This window comes from Anas acuta, chromosome 7 (genome assembly GCF_963932015.1).
Source record: "Anas acuta chromosome 7, bAnaAcu1.1, whole genome shotgun sequence".
In the NCBI taxonomy this organism is placed as follows: Eukaryota; Metazoa; Chordata; class Aves; order Anseriformes; family Anatidae; genus Anas; species Anas acuta.
The window spans coordinates 13,629,980-13,650,202 of record NC_088985.1 but is presented as its reverse complement, the minus strand read 5'-3'; the positions used below and the strand labels follow the sequence as shown (position 1 = coordinate 13,650,202).

Here is a 20,223-nt window from a genome sequence, read left to right as displayed (position 1 = left end):
ATACAGTGTAAAGTAGACAATATCAAAATGAAAAGCTCTTGTTTTTATACTTGGGCATCCCTAATAAAATTTCGTTGTTGACTCAGGCAGCCTGTCCACTGTAATCTAATGAGAAGCTGCCTAGCTTCTTTTTAATGTTTTGGAAGTTACCATGTAGTGGGGCAGCCATTTTCATTCAAAGAATTCAATAATTAACCCCCAAGTTGTAAGTCTATGTGATGATGCAGATGCTGCTGCATTTGTTTCTCTGCATTGCATCACCTATGCCACTGGTAATCTGTGGGCTCTATTTTGAATCACGATGAAGGTTAATTTTTATTTATAGTTATAATTGGAAAAACACTAGCTCTAATGGAAACTGCTCCATTGCTAAAACGTATCACCGCAGAGTAAATTCCACATAAATTTTGGCATTTTAATAGGTCAGAGTAACACAAATGAATTGCTTCTTGCTGGGGAAATCTGTTTATTCTTCAGAATATAGTGATTTACTGGGACAATGATCTAAAAGAAAAAAATCCCAGAGTTGTTTTTTTCTACCATTGCTCCAACCGCATGAGGTGCTGCATAGCCTGGGAAGGCAGCTTATGCCAGTAATTTTGCGGTTCCTTGGCTCCCTGCAGCAAGGGCCAGGCAAGACCAAGGTTGCTGGGAGACATGCGTCCCAGCCCCTCAGCACCCTGGCTCTGAGGGGGTAGGAGCTCTGGGACTTTTGCAGCGGTGATTCAGTGCCACAGCTCTGCCAGGGACGTGGTCCCTCAGTGCACAGTGGGATGCTCCCAGCTGCTGCAATGAAGATGCTCTACCCTTTAAAGCACAAGCTGCTGTTCCCATCCCCATGATGCACTGCCATGTCTGCGTGTTTCTGAGTGCAGCCACCACAGCTATGGCTGGTCTTCTGGGAGTCAGCCAGAGCAGAACAAAATGGGATGGTTTGAGTCCTGTAAAAGCACTGATGTAAGCAGCTGGGGACATATCACTGTGGAAGGGCAGAGCACCATTTCCTTTCTGCAGATAGAACTAGCAAGGGTTTGAGTCTGATGACTTTTTTTTTAATGCTGAATTGATAGAAGGTGCTTTTCAATGTGTGAAATGATCCAGATATGATGGGAGATTTTTCAAAGCCAATAGACAACTCTGGTGGGTCATGACAGTGGGCTGGGAGAGCAAGTGTCACTGAGAAAGATGCATTAACTGGACTAATTTTAAAGGAATGGAGAACTCATACAAAACTGCCAGAAATGCCTTCTGCTTTGCTACAGTGGTGCTGGGAAGCTAGACATGGTAACTGAACAAAAGGAAACACTCTGAAATACAATCAAAGTTTTGCAAATTGGGAAGTTTGTTTTGAATTATCTCTAGAAATTTCAAAAGCTTGGCAATATGTCACTGTGATGCTGGGAGAAAAAAAAAAGAAAAAAAAAAAAAGCTGTAATCTGTGTATGTCATTATATGCAAGTGTTCCCCTCTGCAAAGGGAACTATGATGTAACCAAAAGTTTGTTACTGTGGTGGATGAGTCCAATGTTTCCCTTTACCTTAAAAAAATTACAGTAGTCCATCTTGCTCTTTGCATGGGGTATTTTTCCTCCTGTATATCCTACCTGCATGGCCTTTATTTCAGTTTAAGTTTTGTTTTCTGTCTGGTAAAACATAATGGTTCCTTACCTTCCAATGCCTGATCCAGCTAAGCTATAACAAGCCGTGCAAAGGTACAATGATTACTATTATATAAGCCTTACAGACTCTTGAAATAAGGGTCCGAAGCATATTGTTAGCTTCAGACATATTAGCAAGCCCCACTGAGGATGTGATTTAGGGCACAGATGACTACCAGCCAAGAAAAAAATGATAAACTTTTTTTTTCTGTTTCCCTTCAGAGGGGTAATTGATCACTTGTGGAGTAACTTCTCTCAGAAACTATCACTTGATCTGTACTTGAAGTGTATAGGAGTGAGCTGTATGTTAGTAATCTCCTCCTACTGCAGAATTGATGAGTCGCAAGAAGACTGTAGGAGTTTCAAATAGAAACAGATGTTCTGTTGGACATCCTATAGCAGAAAATCAATAGTAGGTGAACCATAAGTAGGCCTTCCTTCCTGAGAAGGCACCGCTGTGATAGCTGTGCAGGAACAAACTCACCATTGGACTGGGCTAGTAGAGGTGACATTAAGACAATAAAGTTTTTGTGGCAGGCTTATCAAACATCCACTATTTGCCTTACCTCAGGTAAAGTAGGTGCTTTGCATGATGCTGTTTAATTACCTTTCAGAGGTATTGTGTACTGATTTCCATCTGCAGCTGGAGGAGGCTGCTTTTCAGTTATAAGCATAGTCCTAAGTTGTTGTATGGATATACCAGGTAGAAATGCAAAGGTAAAAGCTCTGAAAACACATGGTAAGATGTTATCCGCCCCAAGGAACTTAATATTTATCTCATCCTGAAGAAGGATGGCTAGGGAAAGAAGCAGGAATGAAGCAATGTTTCTGCTTTTATTCAGAAGTCCACATGGGATTAGGAGCAGAAATTGAGTTTTCCAAATGTTACAACAAACATATTTAAGGATCCTTTGGAATATAAGATGCTTTACAGACTTTAAGTATTTCACTGGTTCTCACATTCAGGTAGTGTAGTGTGGCACTCTGTGAATGTGCAGGAGGGATTTTCAGATGATAGTCCTTTCTTTCTTTTAATGGATGTCACAATACGGAGAGAAATATTAAATGCAAGCAAGCCCTATGGTTTTGATTGTGGTTAGTCTGACGGTTCTGGTTTGCTTTAAGTGGAAGCTGATGAACAATGGTTTAAAAGGAGAAAGGAAAACGGCCCCAGCACTGAGGTCAGTCAGCCACTTCCTACATCCAGCTGTTTCAGTTTATTTTTTTAATTAAGTTTGGCTTAAATTAATGATGACAGTTTAAAGAGAACTCTTTCACCTATTTAGCTGACTTTACATCTGAAACCAAGTCCCTTCTGTCCAACTGCATTTTGTTACAAGATTTGCAGTTAAGTCCCTAAAAGTTCCTGGTTTCTCCCCACTTTATTTTGTCATCTTTCTGCTCTGTTATTGCCCTCTGCCCTTTAGTGCCCTTTCAAGGGAGGGCTAAAGCTATTGCTGCTGCAGTATGGAAACAAAGTGCCTCCTAATTGATCGTTAATACTGCCGGAGAGTGAGGATGTTGGGAACTGCCAGATCAAGCCCATTTACTCCAGCTTCTGGGTCAGCTCTTCAGCTGGTATAAATCAGCCATCCTTCTTGGCTTCTTAACAGTTGAGTGTAGGCTGTGACATTGAGGAGTTGGTTCTGGCTCTGTAGCCTGGTGCTCTGTGCAAGCACCAGATCCTACAGGGCTTTTGTCTAGCAATGAAGGAATGCTCCCTGGTCCAGAATAGTGGTGATTTACGTCCAGAAGCCTTAAAATTAGTAGCTCTAGAAGTATGTGTCAGCTCCCCAATTTAGGTGATGGGGGAAAAGAAACAGCAGCAGTCTTAATTTATCAGAAAAAAAATGCAGCTGGAACAAGAGCTTCTCTGATCCTATCAGACAGCACAAAGATGCACTCAAGTGCATGGTTCTGATTCTCTTGCTAAGCCTGTGGAGTGTCTGCTTTTTTCTATAAACTTCATACTTGCCATAGAGAAGGAAAGAGTTCCCTGCTCTAGGGGTTCTGGCTTCATTCTCATGGAAATTACTTAAATTCCTCAAAGCTATCAATTTAAGCATTTCTCTGTAGGCCTGACTGCTTCTCTTTCCAGACTAGAGTAATTTTTTCTTAGATGGGGGGACTTCGCCATAGTGCTTAAGGTAAGAGCTGATAACTCATCACCAAAATAATGAATGAAGTGCCACTCCTTGTACCTTTCCATAGTTTGCTAGGAAAGCAATAAGAATTGCATCATCACTCATTGCAGATATAAACGTGATCATTATGTGTGCAGTCCTCTGTAAACAGTAAAACCTTAAATGTTCCTTAAATTGAAACAAATCCCATGGCCTGAGCAGTCCCAAGTCTTGTAAGGCATACAAGGTTTTCTAGGGAACAGTCTTTGACGGGAGGCTTAAGAGGACTGTCAAAACAAGCAGACTTGTAGTGTTTTGGTCATTAACGAGACAGAATTACATTGTCTCTCCAGAAGACAGCAGAGGTAGGGCTGTGCTTAGTAAGATGATAGAAAGAAATCAGTCCTATGAGCTGATCTGAATCCATGACAGAAACTGGCATGAGCTAGGAAGAACAACAGAGGATGATCTCCTGGGTAAGTCTGTGCACTTTTACCTTTTTTTCTTTTTCTTTTGCACTTTTTTTGGAATATAGCTTCTTAGTTACATCTTGGTAATCAGTATAAATGTTTTGTGATGCCTGATTATAAAGACTTTGCAATGACAATAATAAAAAAAATTACATGTTGTTATTGAAATGACTGTGTGGCTGATGTAAGATCAAATGTAGTCCACAAATATCAGGTGAAATCTCCTGTGTAGATTTCTGGGCCCAATTCAGTTCAGAAAATAAATAGCTGTGAAGGTATCATTATATAAAGATGTCATAAATTGGAATTAATGGCAAATTGCCACAACTTGCAGTAATTTTCTACTTTTTGTGTACAGATCTGGCAAAAGTAGTTGAAAAAAAGGTCCCTGTCTCTGCTCTCCTTCAAAAACACATGAACTATCTACCTTATTTTGGATGTCTCTTTTCTGCTTCATTATCAAGATATTTAAAATGAATTTTAAACAAAAATAGAAACATTTGAAGAACGGAATGACATGCTGCTTTCTTTCAAGCCAATCTCCAGAACCTATTTCAGTGTACTTTGCACAAATTCAGAATTAACTTTGACTGACTTGAACTGTACTTTTTTTTTTTTTTTATGTTCCTCTGTGATGAAAATCTCTTCTTCACTTGAAAAAAAAACTTCTTCAGCTGTACTTCTGGTCTTTGTCTAAGGTGTTAACAACCAGACTCTAGCACCTTGTTTTCAATTTTGCCTCTGCTGGAGACACTACTTAAGCTTAGGCTTTTCTTTTATTTGCAGTAGCTACAATGATCTAGACTTTAATCACCAGCAGCTGTAGAAATGAGAATAGGATTGCAAAAGTTCCCTCAAAGATCCATTGAATTCACATCTGCATGTGCACTGTTTTTCTAGTATAACACTCCAATTCAGCAAGGTTTTTAATACCTTGGGAACTCATTCTTGGCTCTTTTCCCACCTCTGGGTTAAAATCAAGCGTAAAATACTTATTGTACAGGGAACAGTGATGCGAGCTGAGCAGAGTATCTTTTGCCTGGCTTATTTCAAAGTAACATTTTACAGAATTTATTCTATGGTTTTGCAGAGCTACAAACCTACACAAAACTCCTCCTGAAATCAACCAGACTCATTGTGTTAGCAAAGCTTAGTGGATGCAGAAATAGAACACAAATGAGTACTTGGTCTGGTATTTAATATCCAGCCTTTCACATTGTAGATAGTTGGTAAAACACAGAAGGGAATTTGCAGACTGGGATTACTGGGCTCTGGACCACTTTAAAAGCTACTGTTCAGTAATGCCCATCCCACCCCTCAGGCAGAAGTTGCTGTAGCAGGGGTGCAGAACAGGTAGCTTGCTCTTGGGCCATTGCAGTTGACAGCATGGTGTATTAACTTCAACAGGCATTGATTTCAATTTATGTTAACATGCTGGGCTGTGAGCTGCAGCAGGAGGGGTCTCTGGTTCGTGACTCCTGTCAGATTCAGAAGAGCTGAGGTTATCACCTCAGCAGTAACCTTTTTAGCCACCAGAGCTGAATCCAATTCAATCATGAATCAGTGTCCTTAATTAATTCTCCTTTATAAAGGCCCAATGCAATTGTACTGATGTCAGTGGAAGAAAAAAAAAAAGTTTGATTGTTTCTTCAATAATAAATAATAAAATTTTTAAAAGGAGATAAAAAGCTAAAACCAAATGTGTCACTGGGGAAAGGAATGGGCCATTAATATATATCATATTTATTTAAAAAAAAAATTGTGTGTTAACAATTTAACCCTCACAGTTTCTTAGGAGGAAAATAATTACTGCTCTGAAAGACTGACTTACATTCACTGAATTCCTTTAAACCAAATGACTCTATTTGAAAGGTAGGAATACATTTTTAGTGAGAAAAATTATTCCTAAGAAGTAAACTGTCTTAATATCTGAATAGACCTCTCCAGTCTTGACATAGATGTATGCTTAATATTGCATATGCAAGAACTGTGAAGAGAGATCAAATCTACAAAGGAAGGTATAAAGTTTTGGTAAAGACTAAATTCTGAAGATTATTATGGATAAGCTTCAATCGCAAAAAGGTCAGCATTGTTGTACTCTTGAATACAGACATATCAAAAGAGGTTGGAAAGGAGAAGTGCTGCTCCAGAAAATGTCTTTCACTTCGGTCCTTGGGTGTCCTTACATTCTCCTGGCATTGTTAGGAAGTAAATCACAGTTAAACAAGTTAACTGATGCTTGAAAGCTCTGATGTGTGTCTTGTCTGTCTGTCTGTCCATCTTGAGTTTCACTGCTGCACAGGGGATTGCCCATGTTGCCCAGTAATGAGAGAATAAAACCTGTGGCATCAGGATCCTGAGGGATGGACATGGGAGCAACCCAGTTCTCATGCTACAAATTCACAACCCTGGGTTTTATATAGTGTATCTGGATGTTGCAGTGAAAGCAAAATAATTCTTCAAGTTCAAATTAGGACATATTTAATCTTCTTTGGAAGTAACAGCAAAAAATAAGCTGTTGTACTTTTAAAGAGAAATCCATCAGAAGTAGATCAGCGCACAGGCCCAGAGTGACCTTCCTCTGTGGCTGTGCCCTGAATGTACACACCTTGTGCAGGGCAGGCTGGCCAGGAGCAGAAATACGCAGAGTTCACGCTGGGCCATGACTGATAGTGACAAAGTAAGCTAAGATGAAAGAGACTTAACAATAGTTAAATTAGGATGGAGAAAATCTTGTATAAAACAGCCTCAGTTTGGTCCGTCTCTAGTATGGCTCCAAGTTCATTGGCAGGCCTATATGGCTCTGAGAGAGTTGGAGACAACAGAAATGATTTTGACAGCCTTAAATTGCTCAGTCAGAAGTAGCTACAAAGCGAGGCCTGGGTTGAGCAGCACAGGCCAGAAGGCCTTGGTGCATTTATTAGAAGAGGCTGCCTAAAGCCCTCCACAAGACTTCTGCAGGGTCCCCATCTGTGGTGGCAGAGGGCCAAGGAGCAGCCACCGTTGTGACATGGCTCAGCTGAGGCTGGAGTCACCAGGACTCCAGCCTGAGGTTCAGGGCACCAGGACTGTAGTGAGGACAAGCCTGAGGGCAGGGATGTCTGCATCCCAGGACTAGGAGCAGCCAGGTTCCCCCCTGGCTTTGGAGACGTGTAGGAGCCTGGGCCTGTGCGCTGCAAGTGAGGGAAGAACTTTCCAGGGCCACAGCTGCCCCTGACAGCCTGAAGTGCCTGTGTGCAGTGCGGTGGTGGCGGGGACAGCCCTGCCTGCACACTGGTCACAGGACCACAGCGAGGTGCAGGTTGTGTAAGGCCTGGCAGAAACATTCCTCAGAGACATCACTGACAGAGGGGGAGAGGAAGGGAAGCCATTTGCAATCTGAGGTTTGCGACTCTCCAGCTAAGAGACAAGCTGGGCAATAAGACCCAGGCAGAATGCTGATTTTTTTTTTAATGGGTTAAAACAGAGCGAGCTGCGGCAAACAACACAGTGGATTTATTCAGCTGCAGGAGCGGCACACAGCAGGTGCCTTGGAGGGACAGAGGGAAGGAGCAGAGGAAAAATGAAAGAGGCTGAGGAGAGCGAGCAGCCAGGGAGAAACCTCTGGAAGGTTCGGGCATGCAGTCGGCTGCGCTCATGCTTTATGTCACTGCAGAACATTAAACGAGCACTTAAAAAGGTAATTAGCACCTTTTCATTGGACCAGAAATCAGAGGTGTAATTTACCAGAAGTCAGTGAACAATGTAAGAGATCTAATTTAATCACGTTGCGTAGCTTATCCAGGGTGAAAAATGAGAAGCCTAGCTTGGCTGAGTGGTTACGCCTGCAGCAGAGCCATTTCTGGCCCCCCCGCAGGACAATGCTGCCGCTACCTGAACTGCGCTCGGTGCAGGGCCGAGGCGAGGCTCAGGGTACTTGTACCACTTGAATTTTATGGCATCATTTTCATTGTTTCACAGTAAAAGCGGGAGGTCTGTGATATACAGGGGATAAAAAGCTCTTGTCTAGAAAAGGTAAAAATTATAGCCAAAATTCTGCAATGTAGTTCAAATCTTCTCTTCCAGTGCCTCTACACAGATGCTCCCAAATTCAGGTAGAAGGGGAGGAAACGGGCTTTGTTTGAGCTCAGTGTAGATGAAGCCTGCTCTTTCAATATTCATAGTTCAGTTTAGACTGTCCAGTCCTGCCTTTAGGGTTTGGAATGGGTGATTCAGCTTATTTCTATTCTTTGTACCAAGTGAAGTGTTCAAAAGATCGATAAAAGGAGGAGAAAAAAACAACTATCAAAATTTAAGTGCCATATAAAGAAACTAAGCTTTAACTCAGTTACTTTTCAAGCTGTAGCTGTAGCACAAGGCTTGTTACCTTTATTGGGATTTCTTAAATAAAAACGTGAACTGTGTATGAGCACAGTTGTAAACTCAAGCTGTTAGCTGACTAACAAAGCTGCAGTACAGCAAATCATGTTCAACATTACACCACCTAATGAGGATTAAACTTTGTCCTCTGAACACTACTACCTTTCCAAGATTTCTGACTTTTTTTTTTTTTTCTTCTAAATCTTTGTATGAGTTTCTGTGGCAGCTTGGAAAACCTGGAAGACGTAACCACAGTGGCTAGAATTAAACCTGCTGATCATACTGGCCACCTCTCAATAAGCACAGACAGTTCCTCTGCTATTGCTTTTTTAAAGGTCTTCACAGTTGTGCTTGAGAAAAGAGGCAGCTGAACCTCAGCAGCAGAGCAGTACTCTCTGTCCTCAGGTGCAGCACCTCTGTTGGCAGCTGTAGTGTGGCCAGCACAAGATAATGAACTTGGAGATGGTGTGGTCTGTACTAAACATGTCAAGAGAACAATTTCTGCTGACTTACTCATCTGGGTGAATAGCCCAGACAAATAGTAATCAGTCCAAACAAATAAGATTGGAAAAAGTAGTAATCAAATTTGATGTGGCAATCTCTGAAAGAGATGCAGTTTACTTAAGAAAAATTCAACAAGCAATAAGTGTCTCTTTACTGCAAGACATTCCACTCATCCCATAATATATTACCATGCTCCTAATTATTATATCTAATTATATATAGATTTTCCTAAGCGCATTGGCAAGGGAAATATGTTGTAAAATGTAAGTTGAAATATTACTGTGCTATTGTTGAGTCAGCTCCTGGGACATGAGGCGTTAAATATCTGTATCTGTGGCTGATTTCAGTGTTTTTTTATGTTGCTTAACCACACTGTTAAGCTGTATTATTGCAAACTTCCCTTTGCTCGTTAAATTTAGTTTCTCTGCTCTCCAGGTGTAATCTGATGCCAGCTAAAACTGTCTTTCCTATTCTTGCACTTCTCTTCCACCAGATGTTTACTTCCCCAACTGGCCTTATTTCTTTTATCTTTTTCATTTTTTTATTTATTTTTTTTAAACTAGACTATAAACATTGATCATTTCGAGTTTCATGGTAAAACTGTGCCATGTGTTGCTTCTTCCTTTGGGTTGCAGCCTGGTATCAGCCCCCTGCAAACCCTAATATTGGGTATGATTTGTACTCTTTAGTCAGTGGATGTGGGATGTGATATATTGTTACCTGTACTCTGTTTCATCACATGTCCTACAAACCACTTGAAGGATTTGGACCTTGAGGATGAGTCCACATTAAGTGAATCAGAATATTAAACCATAAGGAAAAATAGTTGGCAGTAAAGCATGGAAGAGAGAGCGAGCCCTGGAATGGAAGGATTACTTTTCACTTTATCTCTCCACAAGTGGGTAACAGGAGAGAGTCTGACACAGGGGTATTGTTTCAGCACCCCCATAAAATATGTTATGGCCTTCCTTAAAAAATGAGTAGCAGTGATTAACTGTTAAAATGAATTGCTCTTCTTTTTTTTTTTCTTAAAAAAAAGAAAGAAGGCCCCTAAATCATTGCATTTATTAATTTCTAACCACTAATCTTTTTGAGTAATCCCCTTTAAAACACCTCTGAAATGCTTCAAAAATCTCTAAGAGAATTCCAACCAATTACACAACAAATGGCTTCAAATAACCATTGAGTAGTCATGTGGTGACTTGCAATACAACTCCTGTTTCTTTGTCTCTTAATTACACAATGATCATGTACTGCACTTGATGACTGTATTAAAATGTACAGCAAGCCGTGCTGCCAGATCAGCCTTATACTGTCAGCAGGGGAATGAGGATGAGCTAGGAGGCCAAAGCTGTGGCTGACATGACTAGGTCTTTGGTAGAAGCCTTTTTAGGTGATGCACAGATTGCAGTTGTAGCATTTGATAAAAACTCAATTGCGTATGGAAAGGCAACAGAGATGAGAGAGCAAATGATAGTACTGTTGATGTTCCTTGTGTTAGGACATATGCAGGATAGAGGATGAAACTATTATTAGAAATGCTAAATTTATTTTTTCTGCTTACACAAACCAACTAGATCTTGTATGGCATGGGTACTGTTTCTAGAAAAAAGAATGAAAAGAGAAAGAGAAGTCTGATTAACTTCAGAGTGTTTAGTCTGTGCAAAAGTCTGGGGGAGTGCCATTCTGCCCTTGGAAAGGCTGCTTCTATCTCCTTGTAAAAACACTGCATCTTTCAGTCTTAAAGGGCTCTGATGGTGTTTTCTCCTGTCTCAGCTTCATACTAAAATGGCTTGAAGCTCAAATATTCCATGATGGACTCTAATTGATTTCCAGTCAAGACCTCTTAAATCATATTTCTGAAAAGCCCAGTTCCTATTGGCAGGCTATTTTCCCCATTTTTGACTAGTGTGTACTTCTCCAGTTTAACAGCACAGGGAGCAAAATGTATTTACATGCAAAAGTTACCTGAGGGGAAATGAGCAGTGGACAAAAGCAGAGCTTGACGCTGGCAGAGCAGTGTGTCTGTATCTGTGAGTACCACAGCCAAAAAGCACGGCAGCTGCCTCCAAAGATAGGCGCAGATATTAAAATGTTGTGAGTTCAACGTGCAGAAGGCAAAGTGATGAAAATTATAAGTTTCAAACATCCCTTTTCTGTTTTTCCATTGCACAGACTGCAGTCAGAGCAGCCTGACCACAGGTCTGTTTGATATTTATAGAATACAACTCAGTCGCATACCACAGAAATGCAGAAAACAAAAGACCCACTCACAAAACCTGTTAAAGTTACCTGCTGGGTGGTACCTGAGGGTGATGAGCATTGCATGCAGGGGTGGCTGTGGGGGCTTCTCCCCTGGACATGGGTCAGACCTCTCCTTGTGTTCTACAAAAATGTTTTCACCAAGTCCATGGTCTGTGAATCAGACTCTTAGTTATGCAGGTTATATACCCTGTTAAACAGGTAAAATGTTGAAAGAAAAAGGACTGGGGGAAAAAAAAAAAAAACATTTTATTAAACCCCTTCAGTTCTTCATTCGGGGGGGGGGGGGAGGAAGGAAGAAAACGTAAAAACGTGCAGTGTAATAAATAGTTCAATCTTTTGTAAAGATTTAATGACATAATCTCACTTGAAGAGAAGTTCAGAATACTCTCTGTAAAAATGGATCCCGGCAGTCCTCAGCACTTTTGTCCAAAATTTCCAAAACTCACCTGCCCAAGTGCGAAGTTAGGACCTGCCCTGAGGAAATGTAAATATGCTGTTATATTTTCCTAAGCTGCCAGCAAAAGTTTGTAAATGCAGTTTCCAGATCACACCCTTGAACAGAGAACACTGTGTCCTGTGCAGAAAAAAAAAACGAACGCCACATTGCCTTCTCTTTAACAGAGAAAACTTGGAGAGGGGCATGGCTGGACTCACAGAGACTGTCTTAATCTTTTTAACCATAGTTCCTTTAATTTTAATTTCAGAAGTAATTCAGGGTTATAGCATACCTCAGCCACTACCTAGTGGCACTTCCAAGCAGCTACAAAAGCGTTTTAACAGGTCTCTTTGCATCGTTAGGGATGTAGGGCACAGCAAACCACCATCCTGCAGTGGTACAGGCAGTACGATGGGAAGGAGAGCTAGAAATTATCATAAAGGTGGATGAGAACTAGCGTGTGGAAGTTGTCATAGACCACAGCAACCTCAGCAATGGAGTTGTGTGGGGCGTTTCATTTTCGTGGCGCTGTCTTGCAAACAAGTAAAGCTTTACACAGTCAAATATTTCAGATGTGTTCAAAGTTAGATTAATTCTAGCACTGATGTGGGGACTGAAATTGATTTCCAATGGATCCTATCAGTATTTTATCAGGACGTACCCAAGCATCACCTTACAAACTCATGTGCTCATTGCTCCCCAACTCCCTGTTAGAGTTGTTTTTTAACCACAGCCCTGCAGAGCAGAGGCCACCGTTGCTGTCTGCAGAGAGCACATTTTGCGTACCACAAGCACTCCAGAAAACATTTCCATAAAGTTCAGGGAGGCACCACTTCATGACGTAGACGTACAGAAGGCTTCATGCATGGCTTGATGCTGAAGAATGCATTCCAGAATGCAAACTGTGACGGCATGAAGTGGGATTTCTCTTGCTGCAGTGTCTTACAGGGCACTACAAGGTCATATTACACTCATTTTTCTTAGATGAAAACTTTTGATTGTGGAATACACATGGATAAACCAGAGGGGTGATAGCTGCATGTCTTTGTGATTGTAACACGCAATGGGAGCATCAGAAATGCTGGTCAAAAATAAAGAGGAGGAAAATAAATACAATGAGAAAAGGTCTGTCTCTGATATATAGTAAAACCTTCTTCTGACCAGAAAATGATGTCCTTATGTGAGCACTGGCCAGAATGAAACTAGAGAATGAGAGTCTTGTTTGGGGGATTTTCCTTTTTTCTGTACTATCCCAAGGACACCAGACCTCCATGAAGGCAGCCTAAAGTTTTCAAGGCATTCTTCCTCTCTACCATTTCTCAACATTTCAGCTTAGCACAAAACTAAATAGTGCTTCTGTGAAAGCTGTATCACAACTTTTTGATAAAATATTTTTCAGTGAAATGAAGTAAAATGTGATAGACATGCAGTAGTAAAAAGTATGTCTTTGGAAATTAAGGTTTTTGTTTGAAAACCCTAATTTAATTTTTTTTTTTAAAGCAACAATATTGGTTTTATTAGATGAAAAAGATTGAATCAGCTGTTTTCCAAACTATATTTGTTTCCTAAAAATGCTGTAGAAGAATTTGTAGGATCATCTTAACACTGATGTGAAAGCTGTCAGCGGAGGAAAGAAATACAACTATCTTGAAATCACAAAATAACTTCTCTTATCACACACCACCACATAGAGCCTACTTGGAGTTCATACTGCTGTAACACTGCGGTGAACAAAGCTGGCAGTTTCCACAACTGGAGGTACTCTGAGTAACGAGTGAGGAGTTAGGCCAAAATTACAAAGGCAGCTGGAGATGAACCTTGATGCCTGGCAGCATTTAAAGAAACCAGTGGTTCTGGTGACTCCCTCCCAGTGATTTGGTTAGCTATTAAAACACCCAGCACCTCCCGAGAAAGGAATATGCTTTTGAAGTAAGTGATCTGCTTCTGTAGTTACCTTCCTGAGTTTTAAATACTGAAAATGAAGTATTCTGATGTTAAATGTTTTCAGAAAACTTAAATAATGCTGTAACTGTGCAGAAAACTGAGAGGAACAAATCATTGTGAGCATTACCAGCAATGTAATTCACTCATCATCAGCTGGGAGGCAAAGTCACGTCAATGTAAGCATCTAGGACTGTAACTAGGAAGAGCAGAAGGTTATCTGGAAGACCAAGATGATGCAGTTTATTTTTGGTGTGCTGTCCCTTTGCTCCTTTTGGTTGAGATTGGAGCAAAGTTGGGTAATGAATGTAACCTAGTGCCTGGGGACTGACAGTATGTATCAGGACGGTTTAGCATGTAGCATAATGTGAAAGACTAAACAGAAAGGCTTTTGTTTGGGGGGTTTTGTTTCATTTTGTTTGCTTGTTTAAAATGAAAGAGGCTGCGGTAGCAGCTGGGTAACTGCAAATGGTTAATCTTCCAGAAATTCAGAAGAGCCCTATCGGACCAAAGCTTTAAAAAGAAATGTAGAAAATGAACCTACCCATTAATCATTGCAGAGTCCATGACCTTGCAGGTAAAATAGCATACTAAATGATTATTTGCCTGCCTGCAAGTGCAATCACCATAATTTTAACCCTGTTAAGATGTTTGAAGAGTGCAGCCCTCTTGCTTTCTTCTTGGGAAAGAGCTCTTGTAGGCTGTGTTGGTTGCACTTCCCTACTTTGTAACAAAGGTTCTTGAAATATATTCAGAGAGAAGACAGACTGCAAGCAAGCAGGACTGGGGAGGACCCAGGAGCCCCAAGGGACACACTGAGATGGTTGCCACGCATGAGAAAGGGCAGCTCAAGAAAGGTAAAATAAATTGCTGTGGCCCTGCAGAAGCTGGGGAGGCCTGGCTCTGCCTAGCTCGGCCACCCGTCCCCTCTGTCACTAAGCCAGTGGGAGCTTTCCTCTGCATTGCCATTTCTCCATCCCAGAGGTGGGAGCATGATCCTTGTCCTCACAGACCGCAGTCACTGATGTGGAGCTGGCTGTTACTACTGGCTGTTGCTACTGCCAAACAGGCTCGTGGTTAATACAATGGAAAGGAAAAAAAATCTCCCAGCTATTTGATGCTATTGTTCTGTTTATGTGTATTCTTAATGGCTTAGAAAGGGAAAGTAGAACATGCTGATTTTTATCCCTATGTCTGTTGTGAGAGGCAGAAGCAATCATAAGAGCTGATAGGAACTGTGATACTATGGATGAAAGGGTATATCAGAAACTGAGACTTGAAAGCTTTGTTTTCGTAAGTGAGATATATAGCTTTCCAAGTAAAGGCGTCGTTTGGGGTGTGGGAGGAGTGGTGAGCAAGACTGAGAACTGATACCTTCCTCAAAGTACTCAACACAATATTTTTTTTTCCTCCAGCTTTTGAAAGAAACAATGGTTTAGAACTGATTAGAAAAGGATAATTTTGAATATATGCATATATAGATTAATTTTCTATGGTCTTCTTATCCTTCTGCTCCTAAAATTGTTAAGAGTTTCAAAGGGTATTGAAATGCATCCGTATTTCCAACAACCATATTCAAAAGATCAAATCAAAATATTATAGATTAATGTTTTAAGGTAAAAAGCAGATAGCATCAGCTGAAAATTGCCTCAGGTTGATTGCATCCTCCACCCCTTCCCTCGGCTGTCCATATCTGTGCTATGTCCTCCTTGGCTGAAGGGCTGTTCTGGTTCTCCTCGCAGGCTGCCAGGGACGTGGCAAACGCCACTTCACCATTTCCACCAGGAACAAAGAGCCATGCACAGTGCTGGCTGCTGCTGACGCACGGGGCAAGTTTGATACAAAAACATTTTTGTTACAGTGCAAGATTTGTCATGCTAGCATAAACCTTTGTGTGGAGAACTTTATCTGTGCTTAGCATGATAATGGTAAAGCAGACATAAGTAAATTAACCGGCACAAGACAAATGTCAGTGAAGTTAGTTTAAGAAATTTAAGCCGATACAAAATGAAACGTGTTCCCTTTGGAATTGCCTGCTGTAGGGTATTTGTGTAGCAGATTTGCATCTTAATTTTAAAACCAAACTTAAATGTTACCTCCTATTTGATTTTCCTTTTGTTTTGCCACGGGCTTCAGCAGGCAGCGGAGAAGTCCCAGGGGGCCGCAACCCAGGGCAGCCCGCAGCTCTTGATCTTGCTCCCACTTGTGAGCAACACCATGAGAAGATCCCAGCAGCAGCCGTGGGGTGGCCCAGCAGACAGGCAGCACCAGCTCACATTGCACCTCGTAGGGAACAGCACTGGGCAAAGTATGATGCTGCATTAATGCCAACACTGGCACCGGGGAGCAGGCGCTATCCCTACAGAGACCACACTTTGGGGCAGCCAAAGAGTTTTCCAGTGCCAGGAGAGTTTTGGACAGTGCACCATTGCTTCTGCTGAATTGCCTCTTGGTATCTTCTACACACATTGATTTATTTGTCAGGAAACAGAAGAACCTGGTAACTCTGTGTGATCCATAATGATAATAACAAAAGATATAAATCAGATGAATTTCATTTGACTTGCACGGAAAGGGTTATAGTTTTGCCATAAAAGTTTATTCAAGCTAAGGTATTCTTGAATATTACTATGCCATCCAAGGGTTTATTTTATGGATCTATACTGTGAGGCTAGAAATAAAGGCTAGGCTGTGGCTTTGTTCCAAGTCCTTAGTACGAGTACTCAGCTGTAACAGAGTGGAAGTAAACCAGAGCACCTTTGGAAGCTCAAAGAAGAAGGAGCAAGCCTTTGATAAGCTCCTAGAAGGATATGGAAAGAGCAAGTTCCAATAAGCTCACACCTGTAAACAAATTCAGATGCCTCCTCCTTTCTTCTTAATCCTCCCAGGTGCTCTGACCAGGAAATTTGGGAACTGCAATGACATTTCAGATTCTTCTAGCCATCCCACCTGCTCCAGGCCGTGCTTCACCTTCTACTTCTTGTAAACTCATATCCTCACACCATGTCCTCAACCCTTGGAGCTGTTGCTCCTTGTCATTCTGCCTGACCCATTCGCTCATCCCCAGCCACCTGGGGTAGGAGCTCTTCCCAACACAGCCTCAGGAGCCCCAGACTGGACCAAGTGTCTGCATGTCAGCCGCCTGTGCCCAGCGTCCTACACCACAAAACATGAGAGATGATCCATGGAGCAGCTACTTTAGAGCAGTGGATTCACACTTTTTTTTTTTTTTTCCTGTAGAAGGCAGCATGTTCCAGCTCCCATGTTTGCTCTCTCTATCCTGTATGTTTCTGCTAGAATAAAGTTCCTCTTCATTCCAGGTGGCGGTGTGAAATACCTAGTGGTCAATGAAATCCCTCACAAGTTGTGGGATGATGACCACTGTTACAAGGCACCCGAGGGACTGACCTGTGACAGTTCAAGTTAAAAAGGCAAAAAATGTACCCTCCATGTAATGATGCCATAAAGGATTCCACTTTGATGCACTCAGTTTGATGAGTTAAGAGATCTCTCCTCAGAGTTATGTGTTTAATGAATGTTTTCCTGTTTATCAATAGCAGCAGTGTTAGGCTAGGTTAAGCGCTGTTAGCTGCCCTTACACATCCACAAGTAAGAGAATGACACAAAAGTTGATGCACTGCCCCACAGACTTCACTTTTCCAACCATGCAGAGGTTCTCAACTATTTAAGACATAGACACGATGGGATTTATTCCTCCTCTTCCCATGTTAAACATGATGTGCGGAAATAGGGCTGACCTTACAGTCTGTTTGTCAGTTCCAGATCTGGTTTCTTTTGGTCACCTTCTGCCAGACAGATCCTTAAAGTTGGCAATGCTGCCTTGGAAGGCAGATCCTGTCCTTTCCTTTGGAACAGACACATTTATCTGCCTTTTTGCTCTGTGAAAAAAGCAGTCAGCAAGAGGGGGTCTGGAAGCCTCCAGAAGCCCTGTCCATGAGCGGGGCGGTGGAAACAGGAGCGCTCTCTGTGCTGGCTGGAATTTCCTTTCTCAGGAGTTGCAGCTGGCACTCTGGGCCTCCCAAGGATGACTGCAATGAAGTCCTTTTTCCAGACTAAATAACCATGCTAATATAAGCAGCTCTCTCAGAGGCTTGAAGGTTTTTAACAAGATTCTTTTGATTCAAATCAAGCGGGTCTCTTACCTCGAGCTCTTCCAGAAGCGGAGAAGGGCTTGTGGGACTTCCTGAAGGCAGTAACAGAAGAGACTGCTATTTCCATCGCTCCCCTGGCCTCATTCACAAATCTCTTTACTGTTTTCTGTGGGTTTGGTTGAACCTTCCTGAAAGCTTATCAGTTTGAATCAAAGCCTCACCTGCCTCCATTTGTTGAAGACACTGTGCTATGGACTTAAGCAAGTTCTGGATGAAGCCTCATGCGTTTTAAGTATCCAGGTCTTTATCAAGGAGCTGGATTTGAAGTTTTTCCCAGTCTATCAAGACATCCTTGTGAATTATTGGCAAGAGCAAAAACATTTTGAGGAACTTCGGTCCTACCAAAGGAAAGAAACTTGCGATAAATTACATTAGTGGATGTTATGTTTCAGTTTTGACCTGAGAGACATTATTCCAGGATCTTCCTCTGCAGCTGATAAACACTCAGAGGTATCTCCTCAAACCTCTTTCTCCTAGAGGCATCTACAGATGCAGCACTCAGGTTTCAGTGAGGGACAGTTCTGACTGAGCCTGCACATTATGTGAAGTAAGAGGTGCTGAGCAGCTAGATGTGCCCTTCTTCAGATGAGCTCTGAAGCAAAGGCACTGGCCACTGTAGTCACTAATTCAGCCAACTCTCTGTCTCTAGCAAAGTATTTTAAAAGTCCTCAAGCACTGATTTTTTTCACACCTCTGTTGATAATGTGGTTATGTCTCTGCTGCATTGCAGCAAAAGGTAAAGCAATTATCATATATTGTTTATCCTTTGTCTGGGAGAACTAGGAAGCTCAGTTGAAGGGCAACCTAAATGCATGAAAGACACTACTGAAAAACAAAATCTTTGTACTGCTTTCAGGACAGAAGTGCAGAAGACAAGATTGTACATCATTTGTTAAACAGTCTGTCTTCCATGAAACCTCAAAAGCTTCTTTTCATATCCAGAATTTCTGGCAAGTCATTCCTTAAATTCATACTGCTTAGCAGTTTTCCTTGCCTCTCTGTGTGTTTACTTCTACAGCATCCAAGAGGGCAGGCTGAGCTAAGTACAGATACCATCATCTGATGCTCTACGTCAGAACCAAATATATAAATATATATACATATATAATACAGAGGCCTTTGATTCCCTACTCCCATTAGATGTTATGCAGCGTTTCTGTGCATTTGAGTGATGTTACTGCTGATACTTGGTTTTGGAAGATGAATGCTCACCCATACACAGGATTCAATTAACATTCTTTTATGACTGCATCCATATTTTTCTTAATGAGCATACTCCTTGGTGAGAGTGAATATTTACCTCGTGGCATTAAATCCACAGTTATCTACCACAGTCATTAATGATCATATAGCAAATGATCACCCCAACACTCTGGCTACATTCCAGTTCAAGTAATTATATTCTGCCTCTCTTAATTTCCTTTCGAGAGTAATTGGACATGATAATAGTCTTCACTTGTTATCCTAAACTGCTCTGCAGCCTTACCACATCTCAAAGCTTCAAGGACTTAATCACAGCTCCCAATAGGTGGAATATTGATAGATGATCTCTCTCTTCACCCCATCTTTTTATCACATAAAAATCCATTAATTATCGTAACACCAAATGAAGGCATCTACCAGATTTGACTATGTAGATGCAATACACTATGCCATCTGTATAGCACTAGCTGTCTAGAGACATAAGCCAGAAGTTTAAATGTTCTCAGAAACTTACAAAGTCATTGATTTTAGGAAGCTGATGATATGAATTGCTGTACCTTTATGTGCCTCTGCCTTTGTCTACATTAGCAAGCAATTAGGCATAGGAAGAGCAGCTTGGTACAACAATGCGACTGGCTGTGAGAGCTCTACATCTAGAGTGCAGGCGGTTTGGCATTTTATCTTAGATTATATTTAGTTTGATTGACTGGACAGCCTGAATGCATGCAGTTTAAATGTCTTCTAAGGACCACTTTTGTCCCTGCTAGGGGCTGAAGCACAACCAGTGTGCACCTGAAGTAGACAGCTTCTGCTTTAGTTTCCTGCAAAAAGAAAATGATTCATACACTCCAAAACTGCAAATCAAACCAGGGCAGGATAAATGAGGATGACGAAGACAGATGCTGCAAACCTGCTCTGCTGTTCTGAGCATTAATGTGGATGGGATCCACTGCACGCTGAAGTGTCTGATACCTATGCAAGGACTGTTAAAGGACAACAGGTCTTAACAGGGGGCTGTATTCTGATCAACAATGGGAACAGAAAATAATAACGGAGCTTATAACTGAATCATAATGTATGAAAAGAAGCTTTT

General features: G+C 41.5%; 1 long non-coding RNA gene across 2 annotated transcripts; it reads left to right on the top strand.

The window, feature by feature from the left end:
* The first annotated feature begins 2,467 nt into the window (after positions 1 to 2,467).
* Positions 2,468 to 18,187, top strand: LOC137859688 (uncharacterized). Of its 2 annotated transcripts, XR_011098472.1 has the most exons (4): positions 2,468 to 3,804; positions 4,213 to 4,256; positions 14,511 to 14,612; positions 15,892 to 18,187. It is a non-coding gene; the product is annotated as an uncharacterized lncRNA (long non-coding RNA). The 2 variants fall into 2 exon arrangements; XR_011098471.1 differs by having other exon boundaries at positions 2,468 to 4,256.
* The last annotated feature ends 2,036 nt before the right edge of the window (positions 18,188 to 20,223 follow it).